Source organism: Cupressus sempervirens, chromosome 2 (assembly GCF_028749045.1).
Source record: "Cupressus sempervirens isolate cs-2001-9-10 chromosome 2, ASM2874904v1, whole genome shotgun sequence".
Taxonomy (NCBI): domain Eukaryota; kingdom Viridiplantae; phylum Streptophyta; class Pinopsida; order Cupressales; family Cupressaceae; genus Cupressus; species Cupressus sempervirens.
Window position 1 is genome coordinate 166,030,216 of NC_143119.1, and position 9,598 is coordinate 166,039,813.

Below are 9,598 nucleotides of genomic sequence, written 5' to 3' on the forward strand. Positions count from 1 at the left end.
TGACAAACTAATGTAAAAGGGACATTTAGAAAGGGAATGTATCATCATAAAATTGAATGTTTACAGAAGATACCTCATTCGAGATATTAAGAATAACCATTTCTTTTATAAGATCACCTTAGCAATTTTCTATATTAATGTTTAAATTTGGTAAAGTTCCAGGAATAAAGAATTTACAGTAATAAAGAACCCTACTCAAGGATATGAATACCTTAAGACTGGACCAAGAAAACTATCACACAATAAAATTTAGAGAAGGTCAGGTATGAGTAATTTTAAAGGACCATGTTTCTAAGATTTTAATTCTGAACCAAGAGGTTTGCTAAATTAAACAAGTCTGACTAACCATATGTAACCACATGAATTCTATGTGAAAATGTATGTGGAGAGAGAAATAGGTTGGAACCCTAAAACCTAAGAATCAAATGACTACAAGTATTTGAACTTCTCTACCTGACAACATGATAAGTGTTTATGTGGAATTGATAACATTAGACCTAATTTAAGGATTGCCAAATTTATGTTAATATCTTGATTGGTTTGATCTCAAAGAAAATCACTTTACATTGCTTCGGTTTATCTCATGTTGATAATCATATTTAAAAAAATAATAATATATGTGTACAATTTAAGGGAAATCAATGGTGGTCATTTTAGATAATTAATTTGAACTATGTAGAAGGATAATAACTACTATCACCTTTAAATCTATTGGATTTTATATATTTCTTTCTATTTGACTAGCCTAAGGACTTGTGAAATAAATAGTTAGAAAACTTGTAACTTTGTTGACCAGGAGCTTGCATATGGTTAATTATGTGGATTATTTGTAAGAACCTAAGGTAAGGTGTGTCCTCTGGAATCATGGCCGACTTCCAGGAGGAAGTTGAACCTTAGGTGGGGGAGAATGTAACGTCCCTCCTCTTATAAATTATATAAAATCATGATTGTTCAAATAAAAATAATAATAATAGCAATAATGATCTCATATTGCCACTAGAGTAATTTGAAAACCCCAATGTGGTAACTGATTAGCAAGTATTAATATTGTGCATGAAATTAGTCAAGCAACATATTCTAAAGTATTTTAGTGATAAGTGAAAGTGAATGATGGTTGATGTTACTTCTTGTATGATAGAATGGATGATTAATGTATTGATAGAAAATAAACTAGAGTAAATAGACATGAAGATAGTGAGATGTTGTAATAGTTGAATTGTAGATGGGTAATTCATTAAAGGTATATTACATTCAATAGACCTCAAGAAGTTGATCAATCTAACTAAGTGAGGAATACATGAAATTTTATTTAGGAAAGGTTGTCGATTTTGGGTTTATGATTATTGTTATGATGATGCTAATTTGATGCATTCTTAGTGCTACTTATCTTATCATATTATGGTTTCTATCTAATGTTGATCAATCATGTTTAACAATTGAGTATTGAAGTATGATTCATGTGTCCTAATGGTAAGGGAATGCAATTCTACATCTATGTTGGTGATCCTATATTGATGTATATTGATTTATACTATAATTGAAATACATAGGAGTGATCATATTGAATGGTGTTTTACAGTATATATTGGAGAAATTCCTTAAATGCAACTGTAAAATGATAGTTGTGTTATTGTAAATGAAGAATACATATGGACAACTAAATTATGTTGATTTAAATTTTCGATACCATGGACAATAGGATTTATGGATTCAATGTTACATATATTGTATCTCATTTTATATGCTTATACCTCATATCAAGCTACTGATATTTTCACAAGCATGTAGGTAGTAAGCCCACGGACACACGGAGAACCTTTCTAGGTGTATTGTTAAGCCAAGGTTAACCCTAAGGAGGGAATAACCTAATTATCATTGTATTTTATTTGTGAAAATAGTCTTTTGTTTAATGTGAATTGTCAAATGTATTTTTGTGTAATTATATTGTGAAATGTCCCTTTCCTTATTTTACATGATATTTCCAATCTTTAATCAGATCTTTAAGATCAAACAACTAATATCACAAAGATCCTCCAAATTTCTCCAGAAACCCCAAATCGGGTATGCCAGAAATTGTGCCAAAAGCTTCACAGCTTCACCAATTATTAATAAATCTAAAAGTGGACATTTTTATAGAAATTTCAGCAGCATAAAAGCCTACAAAATGAAATTTCCAGATCCGTATAACCTTACACAACAATTCTCAAATGTAGGACAAAAACTATGCTCATCGGGCTCCCGAAATTAACACAAAAATGCCCAGAAACACCACACAACACTAATAAACTATCTCAAAAGTTTAATCACGACCCAATAAATATATTCAGCTCTATTTTAACATCATAAAGTCTGAAATACAGCAGCAAACCAAACTGATATGAAACACTCAATTGAAAACCCAAACTCAAACCAAAAACAACCCCGAAAACACCCAAATCGGCACTATCCAGCACAAAGGCAAACTCTATATGAGCATGCACATGGAATGGCTTCAAACTCCCATCCTTAGCCTTCCTAGAAACCTGCAAACTCCCGTTCTTGGGTCTCCTTCTCCACAGGTTTGGCAGCCTCTGAAGAACAACAAGAAAATTAGCAAGAATCAAGACGTAGAATGGGCCCAAAATGCCTCCAAACCCCTTTTAAAGAGGGCATAACCCTAACTCACATCCAAGAGGGGTTAATAAAATATAATTTAATAATAATTTTTATTTATTAGTCCATTGGTTTCCAAAGATTAACCCCTTTTTCCGAAATTTCACCTTTTTGGAGCCTGCCTGCCTTAACAAAGTTTATTTTTTTAAAAAATTATTTGAATAGGGGACATGACAAGTCCTCCCCTCCAAAATATTGCTTGTCCTCAAGCAATGAAGGTTTTAATTCTCAAGAATATGTTCTCCTTCCCAAGTTGCATCCTCTAGTGGTAATCCTTTCCATTTGACCAAATGCTCTATGATGCTCCTATTTCTCAACCTTTTCTCTCTTGTATCCAAAATCTCTTCTGGTATCAAAACTAATTTCCCTTCATCATCAAGAGGTGGTAACTCTATAGATACTATGGTTTGCTGGCCTAGAACCTTCTTTAAGCAAGGTACATGAAAAATATTATGTATTTTGCTGTTTGGTGGGAGCTCCAATTCATAAGCTACCTCTCCTACCTTCTTGATGATTTTATAAGGCCCATAGAACCTTGGCTTGAGTTTTTGTGCCCCACTTCTCTTCAAGGTGCTTTGCTTATATGGCTGCAACCTAACAAATACCAAATCTCCCACCTCAAAAGATCTTTCAATCCTTTTCCTGTCAGCATATATCTTTTGTTGGTTTTGTGCATGTTGTAGATTATCCTTGAGGGACCTTATTATGTCTTGGCTTTGCTTGATGAAATCACTTGCTGCGGGTACTCTGCTATCGGAAAGTATTAGATCAACAAAGGAAAGGGCATCATAACCATAAAGAGCACGAAAAGGAGGCATACCAATAGACATGTGATGAGATGTATTGTAACAATACTCCCCTAGGTGTAACCATTTCACCCAAGCATGTTGTTGATTTGAAACATAGTTCCTCAAATATCCTTCTATCCATTTATTAACTATCTCTGTTTGTCCATCTGTTTGAGGGTGATAGCTAGTACTGGGAGTGAGTTCAGTTCCTGCCAAATGAAAGAGCTCCTTCCAAAAAGAGCTAAGGAATCTACTGTCCTGGTCACTAACAATGTTTCTAGGAAAACCATGTAATCTAAAAATTTCCTTGAAGAACAATTCGGCCACTTGTGATGCCTTGAAATCAGATGTGATAGGAAAGAAATGTGCATACTTAGTTAGTCTATCTACCACCATATATATGCAATCCTTACCTTGGACCTTGGGCAACCCAATGATGAAATCCATGGAAATACTTTCCCATTTTTGTTCGGGAATAGGAAGTGGCTACAACAACCCTGCAGGAAAATTTTGCTCACTCTTGCTTTGTTGGCATACCATACATTCCTTAATGTGTTTAAGGAAATCCTCCTTCATACCCTTCCATGAAAACCGCTCTCAAATTTGCCTGTATGTCTTGAAGTATCCTTGGTGACCAGCCAAAGGTGTGTCATGAAAGGCCCTCAATATCCTCTCCTTAGTTTTTGACCCTGGCACTAAGAAGATCCTGTTCTTGTAATAAATCAATTCATCAACAACCTTGTACCTGTTATCATCTACTAAATTATCCAAAATCTTGGTGGCAAATGAATCTTTAGCATACTCTAAAATTATGGAGACTTTCCAATCAGCAGAGATAGATGATAAGGAACACAAAGTGGGCTTTCTTGAGAGAGCATCAGCAACCACATTATTCTTTCCTTTCATGTATTCAATATCAAAATCATAAGCTTGCAATTTGCTTACCCATTTTTGTTGACGATCATTCAAATCCCTTTGGTTCAAGAAGAACTTGAGGCTATTATGGTCTGTCTTTACAATGAATCTCCCACATACCAAATATTGTCTAAACTTATGAAGTGCATGCATGATTGCCAACATTTCCTTATCATAGATGGAGTACCCTTTCTCTGATTGATTTAATTTTCGACTCTCAAATGCTATTGGATGTCCCCTTTGAGTTAGGACAGCCCCTATACCTTCTCCCGAAGCATCACATTCAACAACAAAAGGTAAAGAGAAATCTAGAATTGCAAGCACAGGGCATGAACTCATTACCTCCTTAAGCTTATCAAATGTTTTTTGTGCCTCTTCTATCCAAACAGAAGCTCCTTTCTTTGTCAAATCAGTCAAGGGGGCAGCAAGCTGAGAAAATCCCTTGGCAAATCTCCTATAGTAGCTACACAACCCGAAGAAACCTCTCAACTGTGTAAGATTAGTGGGTGGAGGCCAATCCAAAATTGCCTGGATTTTTTGTTGATCAACCTGTACTCCTTTAGAGCTTATAATATGTCCCAAATATAGGATCTCTGTCAAACCAAACTCACATTTAGATAGCTTAGCATAGAAGGATTGCTGCTCCAAGATTCCCAAAACAGTGTCTATGTGCTTTAGATGCTCTTCCCATGTTTTACTGTATATCAAGATATCATCAAAAAATACCAAAACAAATTTTCGAAGATGCTGACTGAATACCTTATTCATACAAGATTGGAATGTTGCAGGTGCATTAGTGAGTCCAAATGGCATAACAAGAAATTCAAAGTGCCCATAGTGACATCTGAAAGCAGTCTTTTCCACATCTTCACTCCTCATTCGGATTTGATGGTAGCCTGATCTTAAGTCAATTTTTGAGAAGTATATAGCACCATGTAACTCATCAATGAGTTCATCTATGCGTGGTATGGGATACCTATTTTTTATGGTCTTCTTGTTTAGAGCCCTGTAGTCTATACACATTCTCATTGTACCATCCTTTCTCTTGACAAGTACCACAGATGATGCAAATAGACTAGAGCTAGGCCTTATGAATCCCATGTCCAAGAGTTCTTTAATAGTTTTTTCAATTTCTTCCTTATAACCTCTTGGATGGCGGTATGGGGTTGTTATAACTGGTTTGGCACCCTGTTCTAACTCTATAACATGCTCAAAACCTCTATCTGGTGGTAATCCTGGAGGCAAATCATTGAAAACTATACTATGCTTATCAAGAATATTTTGAATTTCAAAATGGAAATTACCTTGATTCTTTGGAGAGCTTGTTGGTTGGATTATGACTCCTACTACCCATGTTACTTGTTCTCTTCAAAAAGTCCTCTCCATCCTCTTTGCAGAGACCGCCTTAGGTGCTCCATTCGATAACCCTCTCAATATGACTTCTTTCCCATTGGAATGAAATTTAAACTCCATAGCTTGATGGTTCATGTAATAGCCTCCGATAGAGTGCAACCATTGAACACCCAATACAAGATCTGTCTCCCCAATACCAACCACATAGAAGTCATCACATAACTCATAATCTCCTAAGGTCATCTTGAGTTGTTTCACCACCCGTGTGCAAGGCATAGTGAATCCATCAGCTACAGTAACATTGAATCCCTCAAAATCTTCTGCTTTAAGCCCTCTTTTCATGACAAATCCCTCATCAATAAAATTGTGAGTTACCCCACTATCAAGAAGAACAGTCAACCTTTGCCCTGCTAGTACCCCTCGAATTCGGAAGGGATGGTATCTTGGGACTCCTGATAATGCTGCTAAAGTGCCATCCTTGCTGATTTCTTTTACTTTCTCTTCTTCTACCTCCTCCTTAGTATCATGAAATTCCTCATGCTCATCTGAATCAAATTCTGAAGCAACTTCAATATAGTGCACTTGACCTTTCCCCAAACATCTGTGTCCTGGAACCCATGGTTCTCTACAAGTAAAACAAAGCTTTTTCCTTTGTAATTCACTCCTAGTCTCTTCATCTACCTTCTTTTTTGCCACATTTGTCACATCTTTTGGTGGTAGTGTTGGGAAAGTCTTTTTTTGAAAATTTCCCTTATGTTGCCAAAGATTTGGGGGTTTTTGATTAGTGATTGATTTCATAGGCACGCAAGTTTCAAGTTGCAAGCTTCTTTTGATAGCTTCCTGTAAGGTTGAGGGTGAGAAAGCCTTAACCAAACCCTTAACAGAATCTTCTAAACCATCAAGAAAAAGATAAACGATCCTCTTTTCACTCATATCAGGTACCATAACAACCACTTTTTGAAATTCTTCTATATACTCATTAACTGATTTGGTTTGCTTCAACTTTGACAATTCTTTAAAGTACTCTTCATCATCCTTGAGGTCAAATCTATCTATCACCCTTTGACTGAAATCTTCAAATGTAGTTACCTGATCGTGACCTTGAGTAGTCATTCCATGATACCACCAATCATAGGCTGCATCTTCCAAGTGTAGACTTCCAAATTGAATAGCATCACTCTCTTTCATGGGGTTAAGTGTGAAGAAAGTTTGTAATTTTTGTAGCCATGCTCTAGCTAAAATTTTATTTGTTCCATCAAAAGTAGGTGCTGTAAACTTGCTTATTTTATTCTTGAGCTCTCTTCCACTTGTGTCATGCTCCCTCCTGTTCTCTTTCTTGGGCATCAAAGCGTTCATCATATCCACATATTCTCTAAAAGGAACTGAACTACGAAAGTCATCATCTAAGCCATTGTAAGTAGCTCTTAATGTAATCAAATTATCTGTAACCTCTTCCACTGGATTAATGGCTGGATTTGGTACTGGTGGCTCATCTGAAGGCAAGAAAATAGATTTGGTTGATTTAGATGGTGTGGATCTCCCATTTCTCAGCTCCTCTGAAGTGCTCCCTTTCTCATTAATAGATGCAATTCCTTGTAATTTTTTTTGTCAATATTCGCAAAGCCTCTCTAGTTTCTGCCAAACCATCCACTATTTGCTTCTGAGTATTTTGGATGTCTTGGAAGAATTTCTTTGCCATCTCATCTGGATCAGCCATACTTTTTTCTTCCTTGGATTTTGTACTTTTGCTTTCAACTGGGGGTTTGATCCAAATTTCTTTATTCTTTTCTTGCTGCAAATATCTTTTTTCTCTTTCACTTAGTTGCATGCAATCATAAAATATGACATGCAAGATCTGGGTAGTTATCAAAACTTGACATGCAAGATCTGGGTAGTTGTTAAAACTGACATGCAACTTCTACAAACCCTCAGGCTGGCAAGATCACGGCTCTGATACCACTGAAATGTCCCTTTCCTGATTTTACATGATATTTCCAATCTTTAATCAGATCTTTAAGATCAAACAACTAATATCACAAAGATCCTCCAAATTTCTCCAGAAACCCCAAATCGGGTATGCCAGAAATTGTGCCAAAAGCTTCACAGCTTCACCAATTATTAATAAATCTAAAAGTGGAAATTTTTATAGAAATTTCAGCAGAATAACAGCCTACAAAATGACATTTCAAGATCTGTATAACCTTACACAACAGTTCTCAAATGTAGGACAAAAGCTATGCTCATCGGGCTCCCGAAATTAACACAAAAATGCCCAGAAACACCACACAACACTAATAAACTATCTCAAAAGTTTAATCATGACCCAATAAATATATTAAGCTCTATTTTAACATCATAAAGTCTGAAATACAACAGCAAACCAAACTGATATGAAACACTCAACTGAAAACCCAAACTCAAACCAAAAACAACCCCGAAAACACCCAAATCGGCACTATCCAGCACAAAGGCAAACTCTATATGAGCATGCACATGGAATGGCTTCAAACTCCCATCCTTAGCCTTCCTAGAAACCTGCAAACTCTCGTTCTTGGGTCTCCTTCTCCACAGGTTTGGCAGCCTCTGAAGAACAACAAGAAAATTAGCAAGAATCAAGATGTAGAATGGGCCCAAAATGCCTCCAAACCCCTTTTAAAGAGGGCATAACCCTAACTCACGTCCAAGAGGGGTTAATAAAATATAATTTAATAATAATTTTTATTTATTAGTCCATTGGTTTCCAAAGATTAACCCCTTTTTCCGAAATTTCACCTTTTTGGAGCTTGCCTGCCTTAACAAAGTTTTTTTTTTTTTTAAAAATTATTTGAATAGGGGACATGACATATTGGCATGCCAAATATGTAAAGTGATGTGTTTAAAAGTGGTGTCAATTAACACATGTGTTGTGAAGTGGCATGCCAAGTGTGTTGGGTGAGTAGTAGAGTGACACTTGGGTAACCATGTAGTAAACCTAGGTGAGTTTCATTGTTTATAGAATCAAGAGAGTCATCCCCCACTCAATTTCGAATGCAAACTTGATGTGGAAATTTAGGGGATGAAAACCATCCCTAGAGTTAGTTTAGTACCTTATTTAAAGACCCATATGGTATACCTTGGGGTTAGGGTCATATTTAAGTATATAAATCTTCCCTAGGCACCTAGGAGACTACCCAAAAGTCTGGTTTTCCAAGATGGTCGAATTTGGAAAGGGTTGGCATGGGAATATTTTGGGAAAGGAGAAGATAAGGGAATGTTGGGAAGAGTGGAGTAGAGACTTAGAAATGAGGAGAGACTTAGACACAAGGGAGACATAGAAAAAATTTGGGGACTAAGGAAGGAGTAGGAGAAAAGGGAGAAAACATTTTTTTAGCTAAGGAAGGAATAGAGAATAGCTAAGGAGAGAAGGAAGGGAGAAGGAGAAAGGAGTTGAAAACCTCAAGCTTGGAAGTGAGGTGAGTGGTTTTTCCCTTGGTTAATGCAATGTTAACTCTATGCTTTGGATAGAACTTCTAGTTTTAGTTTGTTATGTGCAATTCATGTATTGTAAATATGATTTTGTGAGCATGAAATCCTTGGTCTTTAAGTTATGTGTGTGAACTTTATGTTGTGGCAGGATTTTCAGATTCAGTTTTGTGATGTGCCAAACCTTGTAATGTGTTTTGTGGTATATGGATGTCATGTTTATGAGTTCCCTTGCAGACTTGGAGTTTTATTTTGGAAATATTAGTTTATGTTGTGCCTTTGTTTTGTTTTGGGGTGTTACAAAGTGAGCCTCACCCTTGGGAGGGAAGAAAACCTTGTTTGGGTGAAGGGTGTATAGGAAATGCTATGAGGTGGAGAGTCTCTCTTTGTAGGGGAGAGAAATGACATATGAGTGATATGGGCCTCAT